The 22500-nt window shown below is 38.4% G+C and overlaps 1 protein-coding gene across 2 annotated transcripts in view; it reads right to left on the bottom strand.

Moving 5' to 3' along the window:
* The window catches only part of LOC106880034 (uncharacterized), a 38831-nt gene extending 18152 nt beyond the window's left edge, over positions 1-20679 (bottom strand). The window contains exon 1 of one of the 2 annotated variants that reach the window (XM_089341437.1): positions 20180-20679. The gene's annotated coding sequence lies outside the window, so the exon portion shown is untranslated. The remainder of the gene's footprint in view (positions 1-20179) is intronic. The other variant, XM_089341438.1, reaches the window with a different exon arrangement.
* Between the last annotated feature and the right edge of the window lie 1821 nt (positions 20680-22500).

Genomic DNA, 22500 nt, shown 5'->3' with positions numbered 1-22500 from the left:
GAGAGAGAGAGAGAGAGAAAGAGTGAAAGAGACAGAGTGATAGCCAATACATTTGATTCTGTTATTGTCGTTGTCATGCCAACAACAGATTCGTAATGGGTGGGTAACGGTCTCAAACCGATGGATTGCGCTGAATTTCTGAAACGTTCGCAGAAATAAAATTCTCTACACTTGAAATATTTGATGTGATGTAAAATGTTCATAATTATGCTCTACAATAATCTATAAGAAGCATTAGGGCCACATCGTCATTGCTATGATCTCTTATTAATATCTGATTATCGAATTTTAAGTGTATTCTAAGTAACAATATAATTGGCAGTGTATCTCTATCATCTTTCTGTTTGTTCTTCCTCAAAAGTAAAAAAAAAAAGAAATTTAGGCAACGGGCTTCTTTCAGCTGCCGTCTACGAAATTTACTCACAAGGCTTTAATCAGCGCGGGGCTAAAGTAGTTAAAAACATCTGTGTAAGATCGCCCCTAGCGATGAGCTGGCATTTAATTTATCGACCCCGAAAGGATGAAAGGCAAAGTCGACCTCGGCGGAAAATGAACTCAGAACGGAGTGACGAGCGAAATACCGCTAAGCATTTCGAATAGCGCGCTAACGACTCTGCCAGCTCGCCGCCTTAATAATAATAATAATAGTCCTTTCTACTAAAGACACACAGCCTGAAAGTTGGGGTGTGTGTGGGGGGGGGGGGGGGGCTAGTCGATTACATTGACCCGCAGTGTTTCAATGATTCTTAATTCATCGACTCCGAAAGGATGGAAGGCAAAGTCAACCTCAGCGGAATTTGAACTCAGACCATAAAGACGGACGAAATGCTGCTAAATATTTTTATCCGACGTGCTAACGGTTTTGTCAGCTCGCCCGCTCTACCATTACCTCTAACAACAACAGCAACACCAATCCCTGTCAACACAAACAACTGTTTTCTTACAGATTCCAACCTGTACGACTTTCTCTTTGTCTTATTTTCAAAAGGTTTATTTAATGCAATTTTCAAATGTTTTTTTTTTCCTTTTAATGTAATTTTCTTTCGTTAGCAGGTGAGTTAGAGATTGGTGCTGAAGTGAAGTGATATATGTGGTGTGGGAAGGGACAGGTAGAGGGAAGGGACAGGTGCAGTGCCTGTCCAACATCTAAAGAATTCCAGCAGTACCTGAGAAATGTCGCCCTAATTTTCTACCTGTCATCTCTTTTTAAAATAACACCTTGACAATTCTTTCAAAGCCATTTCAATTCCCTTGTCCCAAGGCAGACTGAAAAAACGTTTCACACACACACACATACACAAACACACATACAAACACACACACACGTGTGTGTGCGTTGTGTGTATTCTTTTGTTTCAGTCATTTGACTGCGGCCATGCTGGAGCACCGCCTTTAGTCGAGCAAATCGACCTCAGGACCTATTCTTTGTAAGCCTAGTACTTATTCTATCGGTCTCATTTGCCGAACCGCTAAGTTACAGGGACGTAAACACACCAGCATCGGTTGTCAAGCGATGTTGGGGAGGCAAGCACAGACACACAAACAAATATATATATATATATACATACATATATATATATATATATAATGATCGAACGCCACACATCCTTTTCCAAGTAAGTTTTATCCATCTATATATCTATCTATCTATCAATCAATATATATATATATATATACGACGGGATTCTTTCAATTTCCGTCTACCAAATCCACTCACATAATAGGTTTGTTGCCATGGTGGAGCTACATGGTGACTCGCATTTTAGAAGTGAAGGTGGGAGTTATCGGTCGGTAGAGCAGCAAAGCGATAAAAATAGTGATGATGAAGTGACAGAATTGATCGTCAAGGCAGGAGGTGGGTAGAAATGGGTAGTTGGGTGGAGGTTGCCGGAGAGTATGGGGTGGGGTTGAGAAATGGTGGGTGTTAATATTGAGTGGGGAGAGTAGGGGATGACTGGCAGCGCAGAACAGCAAAATAGTCACAATGAACAGTGGTCAGGAGAATGTGGTCAAGATGAAATAGCAGCCAAATCACTTTCAAATCATACGCTAAGGAAAAGAACGGACATACTGGACATAATGTAGCCTGTGTGGAGGCGCAATGACCCAGGGGGGGGGGGGCGTACCCTGCTGTATGTACTCTTTCACCACAACTTTCTCTCACTCTTTCTTTCTGTTTCTGTTGTACCTGTATTTCAAAGGGGACAGCCTTGTCACACTCTGTGTCACGCTGAATCTCCCTGAGAACTACATTAATGTAACACGTGTCTGTGGGGTGCTCAGCCACTTGCACGTTAATTTCACGAGCAGGCTGTTTCCGTTGATCGGATCAACGGGAACCCTCGTCGTCGTAACCGACGGAGTGCCACGAATGTAGCCTGTAGATAGCCTTAAAAAAAAGATGGGATGGTCGTGACAGGAATGACTTCTTTACAGTGGAGTGTGATTTAAATGGAAACTTGACTACTATTTCTAACAGGTCGAGTGACCATGTACAGGCTCCACTGGGGGGGGGGGGGGGGGGTTACTGTTGGGGATGGGGAAGGGCGGGTGTTTCTTTTTTTAATTGCAGCCGTGTTGATATTACTGTCTGTTAACATGAACAATTAACGCCACCACTACCACCACCACCACCGCTACTACCTTACTACTACTACTACCACCACCACCACCGCTACTACCTTACTACTACTACTACCACCACCACCACCGCTACTACCTTACTACTACTACTACTACTACTACTACTACTACTACTACTACTACTACCACCACCACCACCACAAAGTCTACAAGGACCATTGCAACAGAGACAACTACAACAACAACAATAGGTATCGGTAGAAAAAACAGCAGCAGCAGCAATGCAAGATCGGCAGCAGGACAAACTTTTAAAAGCCAGTCGCACTTCCCTGGCCCACCCCGACTCTCCCAAGTGTCTGGAATGTCAGCACATTATTACACAGGTGCCAAGATGTTGGACAGGTGAAAATTGGCTTGTTTAGGGGGGGGGGGCAGAGGAAGGGGATTAATATGGGGGATTGTGTGTGCGTGTGTGTGTATGTGTGTGCACGTGTGCGTGCGTGCATGCGTGTTAGAAACAACACACACACGCATATATATATATATATATATATATATATATATATATATATATATATATATATACATATATATATACATATATCAGTGTGTGTATGTATGTATGCAAAGACGTGTGTGTGTGTGTGTATTTGTACGTATACACACGCACACACACAGACGCCCCACCCCCCAGAATTGGTTTATGTTTTCGCACACGCTCTCACACAACGCCCCTCAGTCCCCTGTCCACACTGACGCCTTAAAACAAAGACACACACACACACACACACACACACACATATATATATATATATAAACAAATAGTAAATGAGTATATGCATATATACGTACAGGTATGTGCATACCGACATCCACCTGTATGTATAGGTGCATATCTGGGTACAGGACATTGCAAACAAAACGTAGACAAGAAAATACACAAGCCACGTAGAGAACATTTTCCTTCATCAGCTACCCCCGTTTTAACACCGGCGTTTCGAAGAGCTGATATATATATATATATATATATATATATATATATATATATATATATATATATATATATATATATATATATATATATATATATATATATACATATATATATATATATATATACATACACATACATACACACATACATACACATACACATTTTCACTTGCCGCTAGTTAGTTTAGTGCTGTCTCTGCAGCGGTGGTGTTGGTGGTGGTGGTGGTGTTGGTGTTGGTGGTGGTGGTCATTACGAAGAATAACCGACCGTTTCAAAGAGGTTTTGTCAAAGTCAGGTTTGAGAAACGGCTAAACGTTCACCAGCAGCAGAAGCAGCAGCAGTAAAACGGTTAAAGTTGGAGATCAATGACGGCGAAAGAGAGGGGGAGGGAAGGAGGAAGACACAGAGAGAGAGAGAGAGAGAGAGAGAGAGAGGGAGAAAGAAGGTAGAGGAAAAGAAAGATAGAAAGGATGAAAGGAGAGAGGGTGTGCGATAGAGGGAAAGAGAGGAATGAGAGGGAGTGGGGGAGGAAGGAGGGAAAGGAAGAGGAGAGTAACAGCCTTTTGTTATATTTCTGCTGCTTTTAAATAAAGCATATTACTCTACCTCTGGTATTTGAGTACTCTTTTTTCCACCTTGTTGCACATTTATGCATATATATGTACATGTATGTATATACGTTCATCTACATGTACATATAGATACATAACTAGGTACATGACGTGGCAAAAGAACAAGGACAAAATGGTAAACAAGGTGCAACAAACAAGCAGGCCACATAGAAACATCCCCTTCATCAGCTGCCACTATTAAAACTCTGGCGTTTCGAAGAATTAAGGCAGTACGCATCGTTAAAATGGTTCTTCCCACGAACACAAATTAAATTGTTTTCGTGGAGGGTAGTGGCGGACGGAAAACAAGACAAGGAAAACGAAACGGTGAAATGAACAAACAAAAAGGCTGTACAGTCAGACGTGAAGTGTGTATGTCTTGAACGCTGTTTATATATATATAAACAAATAATAAATGAGTATAATTATATATACGTGCAGGTATGTGCATACGTACGTCTACTTGTATATATAGGTGCGTATCTGGGTACAGGACATTGCAAACAAAACGTAGACAAGAAAATAATAATAACCAGAGTACAGAAAACACACAAGCCACATACAGAACATTTTCCTTCATCAGCTACCCCCGTTTTAACACCGGCGTTTCGAAAAGTTATATATATATATATACGTTCAGCCTCCTTGCTTTCCAGACCCCAGTCGAACCGTCCAACCCATTCTAGCATGGAAAACGGACGTTAAATGATGATGATGATGATACTAACTCACTGATGGATCTTTGGAGTAAAATTTTTGTATGATATGTCAAGTGTAGCATATTGGATATCCAAAGTAGAAACAGCCGTAGGAGTGGAGCTGTATTTATTTATTTATTTATTCCTATGATTATTGTAAATAAATCTTACTGATGTTTGTCAATTGAATCTCTTCTCCATTTTCTTCCTTACCATATATAAATTCTGGACAAACTTTTGTTTACCTCCATTTGCACCTATTATTCAATTATTCAATTGTACTATTGCCTAGCAACAGTAAGCCTTTGAATATAAATAATTATCCCTCCAGAAGTATATTGGATATTTATTATCCCTTAGATGGTTGTCTAACCTCTAGCTCCTATATGCTTAATTATATATATGTATATATATATATATATATATATATATATATATATATATATATATATATATATATATATATATATATATATATATATATATATATATATATATATATATACATACATACATTCGCCATGATAAATCGCTGACCACTACATTTATATTTTTTTCTCCTTATTTCTTTCTGTGTTCCTTTCAGTTGAAGAGCGTAGGCCCGAAATGTCAAAGACTTTCTCTATTCCCGAGCGTTAAACTAATACATCCATTTGTTGTTTACACCACCTGTCTTCGTCTGTTGTTTTTTCGTAAATTCTCCCATATATATATATATATATATATACTAGCAGAAATACCCGGCGTTGCCCGGGTTAAAGAGAATAATGAAATCTAAAAACGCCGTCTAGACTACGCATCATCTTTATATATAGAGATGTATATACACACACGCACCCAAACACACGTATATATATGTATATCAATATAAATATATGAAAGTCAATGAAGTTTCGTAAAAGAAGGTGATCATGTACGTACTTTCTTGCTGTTGTGATTATAACACCTCATTGTAAACTATGTTCCTTGTTTTCCCTTGTGGAGCATATACAAATAGGTTTTTTGTTGCTGCCCACTCTTGAGCAGCCAACATACAGTTGTCCATGTGAGAAGCAGGGCTCTTCCAAGAGAAGACCAGCTACAGACAGTGTTTGACCCTGAGATTTGTTTATGAACATGGCAAAAGTTACACGAAGGGGGAATTGTAGTCTTCTGAATGTAAAAGGAATGTCTGCTCCTGATGGAGTAAGAGGAATTCTTGGAATAAAGACGTCATCCCCTTTTGCACATCCAGAAAGAATGGTAGCCTCGATAACGTGTGACATCATTTTCTAAATAATGCTCATCTGTTATGTTCGGGTTAAAATTTCATCAACATCAAAAATATATGAATTTTCATGGGAGTTATGGCCGTTATGCAAAGAATATAATTTCCAAATTTCATAAAGATCCATTCAGTACTTTTGACGTAGTTTTGGATAAGAAAACAAATGACTAATGTGTGTGTTTGTGTGCATGTGTATGTGTGTGTGATGGGTGTATATATGTATAGATATCTGTATGCATGTATATATGTATATATGTGTACATATTACATGTACATCTATATATATATATACATCTACACATATGTATACATATACATGTATGTATAGATCTATATATATATATACATATACGTGTACATCTATATGTATACATATACATCTCTCTCTCTCTCTCTCTCTCTCTCTCTCTCTTTCTCTCTCTCTCTTTCTCTCTCTCTCTTTCTCTCTCTCTCTCTCTCTTTCTCTCTCTCTCTCTTTCTCTCTCTCTCTCTCTGAAAGTATCTGTCATTACAGTATCGAAATGGTGTACATATACATGTATATGTATACATATACATCTCTCTCTCTCTCTCTTTCTGTCTCTCTCTTTCTCTCTTTCTCTCTCTGTGAAAGTATCTGTCACTACAGTATCGAAATGTGATTGTTTCAGTTAGTGGAATAGTTTCATTTTTAAAGTGAAAGTATTTGACATGAGTGTTTTTGTTTCACTTTTGACACGTAATACTTAAATAGTGGAGGAGATATTGTTGCCGTGTGCTCGAACTCTGCAAGAAGTTAATAATTTTTTTTTACTAAAACACAACTGGAACCCTAAGTAAGGCATGTGTAAAATTTGAATGAAATTGGTTGCGTAGTTCTCGAGTTTTAGGGATTCACAGACAGACAGACAGACAGACAGACACACATTCTCATTTATATATATATATATATATATATATATATATATATATATATATATATATATATAGGTAAGTATGTATGTATGTATGTATGTATGTATGTATGTATGTATGTATGTATGTATGTATGTATGTAAGCACTCTAAACTTAAAAGAGCCCGTCGCAAAGGAACAATTGGAACTGTAATGAACAGTGGACATTGTATATGTATTACATGTGACCGTGTTCTGTTGTCAAAAGCAGGATACGTGAACCATACGAAGTCACATGAAAATCGTAATGCCCAGATAATGATCCTGGACACCATTCTACCTCTCACGACTTGCGCCATATGTCAAAGATCTCGTAAGACAATATCTGGACTTAAAAGACGTACGCTAGTTCACAAAAACATTCCTTTAGAATCAGATTCCAAAGGGCAAAGATGTAGAAGGAAGTTGAATAATATCTGTCACTTGTGTTTTAAACCCTGTCAATCAGAAGCTGATCTTAAAAGTCATCTAAGGGCGCATCAACGGAGTGACTGTGCTGTGTGATGGGGTGTGGTGTGTCTGTTGATGGGGTGGCTATCATCTCTCAAGATGAAGCAATCATCATATATATATATATATATATATATATATATATATATATATATATATATAAGTACCGCTGCCGTAGTCTCCTTTAGAGAAACTTAGAAATATTAATATATATATATATATATATATATATATGACGGGCTTCTTCCAATTTCCGTCTGCCAAATCTACGCACAAGGTTTTTATCGGCCCGAGGTTATAGTAGAAGACACTTGCCCAAGGTGCCATGCAGTGGGGCTGAACCCGGAACCATGTGGTTGGGAAGCAAGTTTCTTACCACACAGCCACATATACATATACATATATATATATATATATATATATATATATATATATATATATATATATATATATATAGAGAGAGAGAGAGAGAGAGAGAGAGAGAGAGGGTAGATAGATAGATAGATAGATAGATAGATAGATAGAAGAAAGAGGTGGGGTTGAAAGTCTGAGAGTTGTAGACGAAGTATTTACACAACAATGGTACTTAGCTCAATGTTCCGTTTCTCCTTTACTTCTATTAATGCGTCTCCCCTTACGACACCACCACCATAAGTACCGCCACCACAATCACTACAACCCCCACCCTACCTCTCTCTCTCTCACACACACACACACACACACACACACACACAGACAGACAAAAGTGGAACAGTACATGTTACTTCTACATTAAGAGTTTGCACTTATTATATCTCATATCCGATATGTCTTGTGAAAGAATTAGAGGATGGGTCGTGATACAATGATGGTAGCTTGTTCTCTTTTTCTAGTTTTGCCTTCAACTCCGACTATGGAACCGAATGTAACAGACAAGACTCAATTTTTGAAGTAAATTCGTTCTCAAAGGCATTGACAGCCCTAAAGACAGACTCAGCGATCGTAGCTGTTTCCAAGCATATTGTATACTGTGTCAAGAATTTGAAATAATAATCTTTTCTACTCTAGGTACAAGGCCTCAAATTTTGGGGGAGAAGATCCCAGTCCATTAGATCGACTCCAGTACGCAACTGGTACTTAATTTATCGACCCCCGAAAGGATGAAAGGCAAAGTCGACCTCGGCGGAATTTGAAATACTACTACTAATAATAATAAGTATTATTATTAGAATTATTATTATTGATGGGACCCTAACCCTAAATGGCGGTGCCCCAGCATGGCCACAGCTCGTGAGCTGAAACTTGATAAAATAAAATAAATAAATAAATTAATTAATTAATTAATTGCTGGAGGCTGCAAGCTGGCAGAATCGTTAGCACGCCGGACAAAATGCTTAGCGGTATTTCGTCTGCCACTACGTTCTGAGTTCAAATACTATCGAGGTCGACTTTGCCTTTTATCCTTTCGGGGTCGATAAAATAAGTACCAGTTACGCACTGGGGTCGATGTGATCGACTTAACTCTCCACCTCAAATTTCAGGCCTTGTGCCTATAGTAGAAAGGATTATTATTATTATTATTGTTGTTGTTATTTTGAGGGCTTCCAGGAGAAGGATACGGACAAGTGGGTGGATGGGTGGGGGAGATATCCTTACCCCGGCCCCTTGTGTAAGTGTCTTCTACTACAACCTCAAGCATACTAATGCCTGGTGAGTGAATTTGTTAGACAGAAAATGAGTGGAAGCTTGTCGCATACATGTATGCTTGTGTGTGTATGTGTGTGTAAAAGAGAGAGAGAGAAAGAGAGAGGGAGAGAGAGACAGAGAGGGAGAGAGAGAGAAAGAGAGAGGGAGAGGGAGAAAGAAAGGGGAGAGAGAGAGACAGACAGACAGAAAGAGAGAGGGAGAGAGAGGAAGAGAGAGTTCTTATGTTTGTATTTGTACCTACCATCCTTTAACAACTGGTGTTGGTTTGTTCATATCCTCCGTAACATAGCGGTTAAGCAAAACACTCCGATGGAGTAAGTATAAGATTTAAAATAAAATCGGGGCTAGATTTGTACGACTAAAACCTTTCAAGGCGATGCTCCAGTATGGTCGCAGTCCTGTTACTGAAACATGTAGAATGAAAATTGTGTCTCCACAACAGGAATACATTTTTCTTGTCCTTTCCTGTCTTGCAGATTATTTGGCAACCCCACCAGTGCTGGTGCCACATAAAAGAAAAAAAAAAGCACCCAGTCTAGTCTGTAAAATGGTTGGCGATAGGAAAGGCATCCAGTCGTAGAAACCCATACAAAAGCAGAACATAGGAACTTGATGCAGCCCTGTGGATCGACGGATCCTTTCAAACCGTCCAACTCATGCCACCATAGAAAACGGACGTTAAATGATGATGATGATGATGGTGGTAGCTGAAGGAAATTTAGCTGCTATTTTTAGCAAGACGAGTGCCAGCGCTGACGTCCCCACTCTTCCGGCTTCTCTCGTGACAGTCGGGTCTGGTCCAGAGTTGTGCTATCATGGCTTCCAATATGTTCACACGGACTCTATGGGGTGTAGAGCGGAAAGTCTGTGTACATGCATACGTCTGGCTGTCTACCTATCTCTCTCTATATCTATCTATCTATCTATCTATCTATCTATCTATCTATCTACATACATATATTTCGTTATATATATATACATATATATATATATATATATATATATATACATACACATCAACTTACAAACATACATACACATGCGTGCGCGCGCGCACACACACGTCATGTGGAGATGTCGTGGCGATTGTGTCACTGTCAGAGTAAGTGGTGAGTGAGAGGGAAGGTGGGATATATGGAAGAGGAGGAGGAAGAGGGGGTAGACAATGGGGACGGTCAGAATCATGTCATGTGAATTACAATGGCGTAGTCAAACACTAGTCGTTGTTTAGTACAAGGTTTATTTTTGATCTAGCAGACTTTTGATCAAAAGCATTCCAAACGTGATCATCCCGCCTTTTATTAATACTACTATTGAAGGCAGCTGTGAGCTGGCAAGAAACGTTAGCACGCCGGGTGAAATGCTTAATGGTATTTCGTCTGTCTTTACGTTCTGAGTTCAAATTCCGCTGAGGTCGACGTTACATTTCATCCTTCTTTCGGAGGCTGATAAAATATAAATATCAGTTATGCATTAGGGTCGATGGAATCGACTTAAAACCTACACTGAACTTGCTGACCTAGTGCCAAAATTTGAAGCCATTGAGCTCAAGTTCCGCCTTTTATCTTTTCGAGGTCGGTAAAATAAGTAATCGACTAGCCCCCCACCTCCCCTTAAAAACTGTTGGCTCCATGCTAAAAATTTTAAACCGTTATTTCTATTACAATTCACCCCGCCGCTGTTCTTTGATTTGAAAGGGCGGACAGTTTTCTTCTACCTGGTGGCTATGGCGAATGAGGTTGTACAATGATCGAAGCTGAATTTGCAAATAATAATAATAATAATAATATTTTGCAAATTGTTCTTTTATTGTTTACACATTTCTATGTAAAGAACTGGTATAATCGTTAGCAGGCCTCGGAGAAAATGCTTAGCGGCATTTCATCCGTCTTTGCGATCTGAGTTCGAATTCCGCCCAAGTTTAATATTAAGGTTGATGTCATCGATTAACGCCCTTCCCCACAAAAATTCCAGGCTTTGTGCTTATGATAGAAAAAACCCCCCAAAAACTATATGAGTCAGGACATGTTGTAAAGGGTTTAGTACGTAAGTCGTAACACGTGTCCTATATAGCGTGGGTAATGGGGTCGTTGTTGCGTAGGGAGTAAACGTGACTGAGAGGCCTTGGTGAATAAGGGTACGCTGTGTTAGTCAGCACAAAGAACATGATATTCAGGCAGGGCCGGGGCTTCACGCAAATAAAACGAAAATAGGTGATCGCCTGAAGGGGTTCTAAAATCTGGGTCACCAAGTAAATTCTCTGAACAACTTAGATAAAATATCTTAATCCAACTGAAAACAAGAAAAGTTGAGGATACAGAGAGGAAGTGGGGGTCACTTTGGAACAGAGAAATAGCGGTGGGTCAGGAGGAAGACTGGGTAGGGGAGAGGAGCTGGTCACGTGGTGTTATGACCCATCCGATACGTAACATTTCATATTTCACTTTGTGATTGACACGTTTTGATGCGTTTTTGTTTATCTTTGATATTTAATCTTTTTATTTCTTTCAATCATTGGACTGTGGCGTTGCTGGGGCGGGACGCTATCTTGAAGGGTTTTGGTCAAACCCCAGGACTGATCGTTATTTTGCAAAGCCTGGTGCTTATTTTATCGGATCTCCTTTTGCCAAGCCGCTTAAGATACGGGGGACGAAAACAAACGAGCAGCGGTTGTCAAACGGTGGTGGTGGACAAACACAAATACACAAACGTAGACCACAAGCTTCTTTCAGTTTCCTTCATATAAAATCTTTTCGCAAAGACTCGGAACTATAGTAGAAGACACTCGCCTATGGTGCTGTGCAACGGGACCGAACCCACGATCACGCGGATGGGAAGCAAACTTCTTAAGCACACAACCACGACCTGCGCCAGTGTTTCTTGAAGTCAGCCATAATTATTTTTGACTGCGTTTCTTTTTTTAGCAACTGGTGTCAGGCGGAGGGATGAAGGGCGAAAGGAAGTCGCAGAAAATAATTCAGAAAAGGCGGAGTGCACATTTCAAAGCTGGTCGAAAGTACTCAGGACATGTGTTGGGCGTAGTATTGCAACCAGGATATATATATATTTACACGCGCGCGCAAACGCACACACGCCCGCGCGCGCACCCACGTACGCACAGACACACATATATATACATATACATATATACGCATACACACATATAAATACATATATATATATTACATATGTATATGTATATACATATGAACATATATATGTATATATATATATATATATATATATATATATATATATATATATATATATATATAGTAGACTTACTTGCAAAAAAGGACGTGTGCGTTCAATAATGTAATAATACAAAGAATATATATACATGTATACACACATATATGTACATACTTACATCTACATGTGTATATACATGCATATCAGGGTACAGGACATTAGAACAATAAACTGCAGACAACGGAACGAACATATAGGAAAACGGAAAGCCACTTGGAATATCCCTTCATCAGCTGTCTCTATTCTATCTAGACGTTTCGAAGATAAGACAGAACGTACTCTAGAATAGTCTCTTCCTGAGTAGTGGATCAACCCACTACACAGAGGATTCCAAGGTGGCAAACACAAACCAAGACAGGAAAAAATGGACAGTGAAAACAACATTCAAAAGCCGTACGGCCAAACGCATGTATATGCATGTATATACACATGTAGATGTAAGTATGTACATATATGTGTGTATACATGTATATATATTCTTTGTATTATTATATATATATATATTTCCCTCTATATATGTCTGTGTATATACACCACACACACACACTCGTGCACCACACACACACATACACACAGTCACGCACATACACACGCTCACACTAAAAGATGTCATTACAGACGCGTCTCACCAATCCTCACAAACAGCTGTACAATTGCTTAAGCTGTAGATCAACCACTCAGAAACCCAGTTCCAAAACAGATTTCGCAACAAACACTAGAGAATCCACCAATTAGAACAAAGCATTCGTCAGAGCCAACAACAACAACACACACATACACAGAGGACTAGAATACTGGAGATTACATACTTCTACAACCCAGGCCTTCTTTAACCGGTTGTAGGGTCTGTTGCCGTAGAGAAGATCCATCTTCTCGGCCCACTATTCCTGGGAGAGTTGTTGGGGGTACAGTCCTCATGTACCTCCTCCACAGGTTCCTACCAGAAGCATCTCTGAATACACTGTCCTGTTGGATCCCCAACCATGACCAACTGACACAATGGATATTACCCAACCATCTGGTCCTTGATCTACTAGAGTCCTCAGGCACCTCGTCCGTAGAGTCCCATCAGAACCAAGTCCTTAAAGCCTTGTCGATTCAGAAAAATGATCAACTGAATGTATGGATATTATCCAACCATCTCGTTCTTGGTCTATCTCTAGGTTTCTTGCTTATCATGGGCGACGGGGTAGTGTCCACAGGGACCTCGTCCATACGGCCCTATCAAGAGCAACGGTCATGACACTTTCTGGCTGGATTCCCAAACGTAACCAACTGAGACTACAGATATTAACCAACCATCTCGTTCTTAATCCACTCTTAAGTCCCCTGGGGGGCTTGGCTTGATGAATCCATCTTGCGATTCTTTTCTGCTTGTAGGTCAAATACAAATACCGGTTTGAGCCTGGCGCGAATAAAACCACCAAAAAAACCTGTTATATGAAAGGAATTTAAAAGAACAACCACATTGCATCGTCTGCTGTGAGGGCTAACCAGGGACGTGTTCGGGTCTTATGACAGGGGTCCGTTCGAAAAATATATTGCAGTCTCCAGTCACTGACGGTATAACGAACAATAAGACTGCAAACTGTTCTGAGAGACGTGGGGTGGGTTCACAAAAGATATGTGGGCCCATACCCTCACACCTAAATATGCCGAAAGTAATTTATTCACGGGCCTATAAGCTTTATGAGTTCTAGTACCCCAGCGTCCATAGCGCCTACTTTAAGGTGCTATGCTAAGGGTCCTGTCTAAATTTATAGAGTAAACATAAAAGCGTAAAAATGACGATTAAACCCTTGTAAAGCACTATCACACACGAGATCTGAGAGAAATATGGTAATTGAGGAACAAAGGCACTTTCTTTGCTCTGGTCTCAACTGTGCTGTTGGTAGATGTCCTCTCAATATTCAAAGACCTATACGATTTGCGGCCCGGAAGATAGTAATGTGTCTCTCCGGCGTACTAACGATTCTGCTATGCTCGCCAGAAAACTGTTTCTGTTGTTGTAGGTGCTCTTGGTATGATAAAAGAGGGATGTGAGAAACATCAAGACAACATCCCAAGAGAATCATATCTCAAAAGAAAACAAAAAAAAAACCAAACCCCAATAGATTGTGTTAACAAGTAATGCCTCCACATCTCTAGGAAAGATCCTATCAATTTAAATGTTTGCGTTGCGTTTTTAGAAGACCTGAAATTTTTGGTGAGGGGGGGGGCAGTCGATTTTAATCGACCCCAGTACGCAGCTGGTACTTAATTTATCGACCCTGAGTGGATGAAAGGCAAAGTCGACCTCGGCGGAATTTGAACTCAGAACGTAAACAGACAGACGAAATACTGCTAAGCATTTCACCCAGATTGCTAACGTTTCTGCCAGCTCGGCATCTTCATAATAATAATAATAATAATAATAATAATAATAATAATAATAATAATAATAATAATTATGATAATAATAATAATAATAATAATAATAATAATAATAATAATAATAATAATAATAATAATAATTGAAGAAAATCGATCAGTTTTTGGACAAATGGACTATTGTCGCTGTACGAAGATTGTACGAACTATCGATTTATTCAAAGTAGCAAAATCGATATCGATACGACTACTACAAGTAGGCTGCTTGCCGAGGAAAGTACGAGCAGAAACGAACCAAATATGTAGTTTGGCTGCTATTTCTTGCAGGTCAGGAACCGATTACCGAGCGAGTCTGTCATTTGACTGCTGTTAACTGTCAAAATACTGCTAAACTGATATCGAACCTCGTTATTAGAGAGAGAGAGTGTGTGTATAAGTGTGTATATATATACATACATATGTTGTGTGTGTGTACATTTACATATATATTCTTTTCTTTTATTTGTTTCGGTCATTTGATTGCGGCCACGCTGGAGCACCGCCTTTAGTCAAGCGAATCAACCCCAAGACTTATTCTTTGTAAGTCCAGTACTTATTCTATCAAACTCTTTTGCTGAACCGCTAAGTTTTTGGGGACGTCAACACACCAACATCAGTAGCCAAGTGGCAGTGGCGGTGGGGGCAAGCATATATATATATATATATATATATATATATATGTATGTATATATATATATTATATATGCTTGTTTACATGTTTGTGTGTGTAAATCTTATGACCAAGAAATTGGTTCGCCATGACAAACGGTAATGTTTTGGGATGGTACCTCAACAGCTATTTAGATGCAACCGAATACTTGGTATTTGGCACCATTAGAAAACACCACACCTATACAAAGAAAATCTGTGGGGAAACGGTAGAGAATCTTCCTCTTCTTCACGTCAAGAAATTTTGCACATGGATGGAGACTATGCAGAATCTCGTTACATGTGTGCGTATGTGTGTCTGTGTGTACGTGTACATGTATGTATGTATATACATGTGTATATATACATAACGTATGTGTGTGGGGATGGGGGTGGATGCCAGAGAAACGGAGCCAGTGTTTAGAACTTGTAACTTAGCGGTGCGACAACGAGAGTTCGCGCATGTAAGTAACAAGCATTTAACAAGAAGCCTGATTAAGAGCCCCTCCCCTCAAAACAAAAAAATAATCTCCAAGCCCAGTAATCACCAAAACAAGCAAAAGACTATATATATATATATATATATATATATATATATATATACATGTATGTATATATATATAAATCAAAACCAGGGCAAAACGAGTACCTCGAGTCATTTAATTAGAATAATTTAATTAAGGTAAGGTGAATTATATATATATATATATACATACTCACAAACACAAACACAAACACACACGCATATATATATTTCTGAGGCGGTGTGCGGTGCGAAGTGAAGCAGATTTAGCTGCTATTTCTAGCACGTGTTTTACTTGCTGTAAACCTGAATGTATGAGTCACTCATTGATCAGAGTGAAAAAGAAAAGAAAAAAAGATAAGCAGACTTGTTATTGTTGCTGCTGCTTCTGCTGTTATTGTTATTGTTGTTGTTGTTGTTATTTGTGTTGTTGTTGTTATTGATGTTAATGTTGATATCGTTGTAGTCTGCTTCTGTGTTTTAGTTGTTTTATCATTCAACACTACATCACTTCTAAACGAATAGATCAATTATAAAAAGCCGCTCCAACCGTAACCACCACCTTATGTACGGCGGGGTTTCTCTTTATATATATATAATCCAAAGTATCCTTTTTTTTAAAGAAAATTTCATTTTAGGACACTGAAGATTAAGAGGGGGATTTTCTAAGATTAACTGACCCCTCATATTTCCATTCCCCTTAGAGAGAACGCTACAGGTACAACATCGATTTTCTGGAACTTTTGTTTCAAAGCCCTTTCCAAATTATTTATTTTTCCCGACTCTAAATTAATTAAGTACTAAATTTAAATTAATTAAACACTAAATTTAAATTAATTAAATACTAAATTTACTTAGGAGTGGCTGTGTGGTAAGTAGCTTGCTTACCAATCACAAAGTTCCAGGTTCAGTCCCACTGCGTGGCACCTTGGGCAAGTGTCTTCTACTATAGCCTCGGGCCAACCAAAGCCTTGTGAGTGGATTTGGTAGATGGAAACTGAAAGAAGCCCATCGTATATATGTATATATAGATATGTATGTGTGTTTGTGTGTCTGTATTTGTCCCACCAACATCGCTTGACAACCGATGCTGGTGTGTTTACGTCCCCGTAACTTAGCAGTTCGGCTAAAGAAACCGATAGAATAAGTACTAAGCTTACAAAGAATAAGTCCTGGGGTCGATTTGCTCGACTAAAGGTGGTGCTCCAGCATGGCCACAGTCAAAAGACAGAAACAAGTAAAAGAGTAAATAATTGAATTCAATTCAGGGACCTGAAGTGAAACGTGAGGAACAAAGTGTGATTCACATACCTCTCGGGTTCCCTCTCGGTATTCACAGTCCAGCCGGATTAAATCCGAGATGCGCCCTATCCGTCTAATTTATCGCTAGAACATACGGCAAATTCCCTTTCCAGCTCCTACGTCCACACGTGTCCCTCCGCTCCTACTACCCGAGGCAAAAGTGGTCCACGCTGGTCCTACTTCCGCCCACTTGACTTCGCTCACACCTCCTCTTCCGGTAGGGTCCCTCAGCCATTCATGTCACTGACCCATTCCTCCCGGCTCACCTCATCTTTACATGAACAATAGTATAAATCAGGGACCCTCATATTTTACCTGGGTGGCCCCCAATAACCATTCGAAGTTTAAAAAGATCTTATTTTATTTTTATAATTAAATATTATTAGGGATTGTAAAAAAAAAAAATCCTTAAAATATTTTATGTAATGTGAAAGTATAAACAATTTAAGATCCGCAAACTTTTCTGCATAACTGGTACTCCATATTAACGACCCTGAAAAGAGGAAAGGCAAAGTCGACCTCGGCGGAATTTGAACTCAGAATGTAAACAACCGGAAGAAATAGCGCCAGGCATTTTTTTCCGGCGTGCTATTGATTCTGCCAACTCACCGATGATGATGATGATGATGATGATATTGGCACCAGGCCCCAGTACACTACTGGTACTTATTTTATCGACCTCGAAAGGATGAAAGGTAAAGTCCACCTCTGCGGAATTTGAACTCAGAACGTAGAGACGGACTAAAGGCCACTCAGCATTTTCTCCGGCGTTGCCAACAGTTCTGCTAGCATACCGCCTTCATAATAATAATAATATTAATAATAATAATAATAATAATAATAATAATAATAATAATAATAATAATAATAGTAATAATAATAATGATAATAATGATGATGCTTTCTACTAAAGGCACAAGGCCTGAAATTTTGGGGGTGGAGGACTAGTCGGTTACATCGACGCCCACGCCCACCCCACCCTAGTGTTCAAGTGGAATTCATCGACCCCGAAAGGATGAGAAGCAAAGTTGACCTCGACGGAATTTGAACTCAGAACGTAATGATAATAATAATAATAATAATAATAATAATAATAATAATAATGATGATGATGATGATGATGATGATGATACTACTACTACTACTACTACTACTACTACTACTAATAATAATAATAATAATAATTAATAGTTTCTTTATTGGATTTATATTACAAAAAAAACAAAAACATGAACAGTACAGAACAAAACAAAGAATGTGTGTTATGGAGTTTTGTTGTGAGTAAGCAGGTTTAACGTAATGTAATAATAATAATAATAATAATAATAATAATAATAATAATAATAATTATCATTATTTCTTTATTAGCCACAAGGGCTTACATAAAACAACATGAAGTGACAAAACAGGACGATACAACGGGGTTTTTAAAACATGTGAACAGTGGATAACGAAAGAAAAAAATTGAATTTATTATTATTATTATTATTATTATTATTATTATTATTATTATTCCCTTCTTAACAACAGGGGGAATAACAGCAACAACAATAACAATAACAAAATAATAATGATAATAATAATAATAATAATAATAATAATAATAATAATAATAATAATGATGATAATGATGGTGATGATGAGGATGATGATAATAATAATAATAATAATTTATTTTATTTACCACCAGGGTGAAGGTTGATGTGGACAATACGAAGGCAGACATAAAGTGTGTGTGTGTGTGTGGGGGGGGGGGGGTTTACATATAATGAAATGAGATAAAACAAAGAAAAAAAACCCATATAAATGTATAGAAAGTCTACATCGTATACAATAAGATGGAAGGAAGCATGCTTAGTATAGAATAATAAAAAATAAATAAAAATAGAATAAGGAAAAAAAAAACAGAAACTAAATAGGGGTATGATGATAGGGATGGGGCCCTCCTGACACAGGAGGACCTCTGGGGGATAATCAAAGATCTCCCTGAACACCAAAGGCAGGTGCCCTCTCCAATTCATGTTCTCCAACTCGCAGGTCTTAGAGCGGTACCACCCACAATGATTATGATAATAATAATTTTATTTTCTACTCTAGGCACAAGGTCCGAAATTTTTTTGGGGGAAGGGGGCTAGTCGATTAGATCGACCTCAGTACGCAACTGGTACTTAATTTATCGAACCCCGAATGGATGAAAGGCAAAGTCGACCTCGGCGGAATTTGAACTCAGAACGCAAAGACAGACGAAATACCGCTTAAGCATTTCGCCCGGCGGGGTAACGTTTCTGCCAGCTCACCGCCTTAATAATAATAATAATAATAATAATAATAATAATAATAATAATAATAATAATAATAATAATAGATGATGAGAGGGACAGCATAAGGGCAGTCTATAATTTGTGGGGGAGTTTACGATTTACATTTAAAAAAATGGAAAAGCCGATGAAATGAGATAAAAGAGTAGATATAGTATACGAAGCAGAATTGTGGCTGGCTTAGGCCCAAAACCTAAGATTTTGGTTGAAAGTGGAGGGTTTGTTGATTAAATCGACCCCAGTACTTCATCGTTATTTAATTTTTAATCGAGCCCCGCTAAATGGACTGTAAAAGAGAGCTGACCTCATCGGGATTTGGATAATATATGGGTAGAATGAATGAAATACGAAAGAGAAAAAAAGAGAGAGAGAGAGAGAAAACCTCCCAGAAAGGCGAAATGAAGAGAATAAATTTGCCACTACAAATTCAGAATCGGCGAAAAAGTTCAAAGGATTGATTGAAGAAATTCAATGGAAAATGGTAAGCAAAGTTAAAACAACTTACAGTAAGAACACGGTGTTTGCAGACGTCGTCGTCTCTTGTGGACATCCACTTAAACAACAATCTCGCAGTTTCTCTCTCTCTCTCTCTCTTCTTCTGGCAGACGACGCTTGGTTCTTTGCCAAGCACGAAAATGTACTTTCGACCAATCAAAACGCTTCCTATGCAGGTCATGTGTTTCATTCACTATTTTCTCTGCTTTCATTCGTTCTAATTGCTTTCTCTCTCTGCTAGGATTTTATTTTCTTCCTTCTTTTCTCTCGGCATCCTCGCTTTTTTTTCTTATTTCTTTTTCTTTTTCTCTTTCTTTTGTGTCTTATTGTGTTTCTCTGTCTATCTACTATGGCTGACTCATCTAATCTATCTATCTATCTATCTATCTATCTATCTATCTATCTATCTATCTATCTATCTATCTATCTATCTATCTATCTATCTATCTATCCATCTATCTATTTATCTATCTATCTATCTGCCTGCCGACCTGTTGCCTCCATTCAATCAAATTTAAGTCTGTCTGTCTGTCCCTCTACACCTGTTGTCTCTCTCTCTCTCTCTCTCTCTCTCTCTCTATCTATCTATCTATCTATGTCTATCTATCTATCTATCTATTTGTCTTATACATACATACATATATATATATATATATATATATATATATATATATATATATATATATATATATATATATATATATATAATATCTATCTATCTATCTATTGATCTATATATATGTCATATATATATATCTGATATATATATATATATATATATATATATATATATATATATATATATATATATATATATATATATATATATATATATCTGATATATATCTCTCTCTCTGTCTATCTATCTATCTATCTATCTATCTATCTATCTATCTATCTATCTATCTATCTATCTATTTTACATTTCTAATTCCAAACAATAGATGTATAGATATCTTAGCCTGTCTGATAGACCTGTCTATCTATCTATACGATATACATAGTACTGTCTGGTCAATTAAAGATGACCTACTGAAGGTTTGTAAACAACAACAACAATTTCTTATTCTTTTTTATATTTTTCTTTAATTTTTATCCACACACAAACACAGCCCGACTCCCTCTCCTTCTATTCTTATTATGTGACTCAGTGCCTCTCTATTTCTCTCTTCCTCTATCTCTCTTCCCCTTTCTCCCGTTCACTCCCTCCCTCGTTCTCTCTTTCTGTTTCTCTCTCTCCCTCTCTGTCTTTCACTCTACTCCGCTCTATTTCTCTTTTTATCTTTCTTATTCACCTTCTCCCTCTTTCTGCCGTTATTTCTCTCTCCATCTCTCTCATTCACACCTTTTCTTTCTTTCTCTCTCCCTCTGTATCTCTCCATCTCTCTCATTCACTCTTATTCTTCCTTTCTCTCTACTTCTCTCTCTCACACACACTCTTTCTCCAGCTATTTCTCTTTCCATCTCTCTACCTTACTCTCTTTCTCTCTCTCCCTCTCACTCGTAATCACACACTCTCTTTCCCACTTCTCTCTCTCTCTCTCTCTCTCTTGCTATTTCTTTCTCTCGCTCTTTCTCTCTCCCTCTCACTCATTCACACACTCTCTTTCCCGTTATTTCTCTCTCTCTCGCTATTTCTCTCTCTCTCTCCGTTTCCTCTCCCTCACTCTCTTTCTCTTTCTTCCCCTCTCTCTTTCTATCATTCTCTCTCTCTTTCTACCATTCTCTCTCTCTTTCTATCATTCTCTCTCTCTTTCTATCATTCTCTCTCTCTCTTTCTACCATTCTCTCTCTCTTTCTATCATTCTCTCTCTCTTTCTATCATTCTCTCTCTCTTTCTACCATTCTCTCTCTCTTTCTATCATTCTCTCTCTCTTTCTATCATTCTCTCTCTCTCTTTCTACCATTCTCTCTCTCTTTCTATCATTCTCTCTCTCTTTCTATCATTCTCTCTCACTTTCTCTCTCTTCCCCCCTCTCTCCTTCTATCATTCCCTCTCTATCACTCCTCCTCTACCCATTCCCCCTACACATTTCCTACTCCCATTCTCCTCCCATTCTGTAGGCGTTGCGGTCCTCGCGACAACGATATTTGACAGCGATGACGCGTTCTGACGACGATCTCTGTTCAGCCAGAAGCGGCGACGACGATGGTGCAGTGTTCTTGTAATGTAGTAAAGGTGTTGTTGTAGTGGTACCGGTCTTGTAGTTGTTGTAGTGGTGCTAGTATTGATACAGCAGCATTTGTGGTGTTATGGTGCTACTACTGTAATACTAATAATAGTATTGGTATTGTACGTAGTGGTGTGTTTAATGTAGTAGTATTGGTAGT

The sequence above is a fragment of the Octopus bimaculoides genome, chromosome 24, assembly GCF_046866305.1.
Source record: "Octopus bimaculoides isolate indiv1 chromosome 24, ASM4686630v1, whole genome shotgun sequence".
Taxonomy (NCBI): domain Eukaryota; kingdom Metazoa; phylum Mollusca; class Cephalopoda; order Octopoda; family Octopodidae; genus Octopus; species Octopus bimaculoides.
Note: the sequence above shows the minus strand (reverse complement) of the source record. Positions and strands in the feature narration are given on the sequence as shown.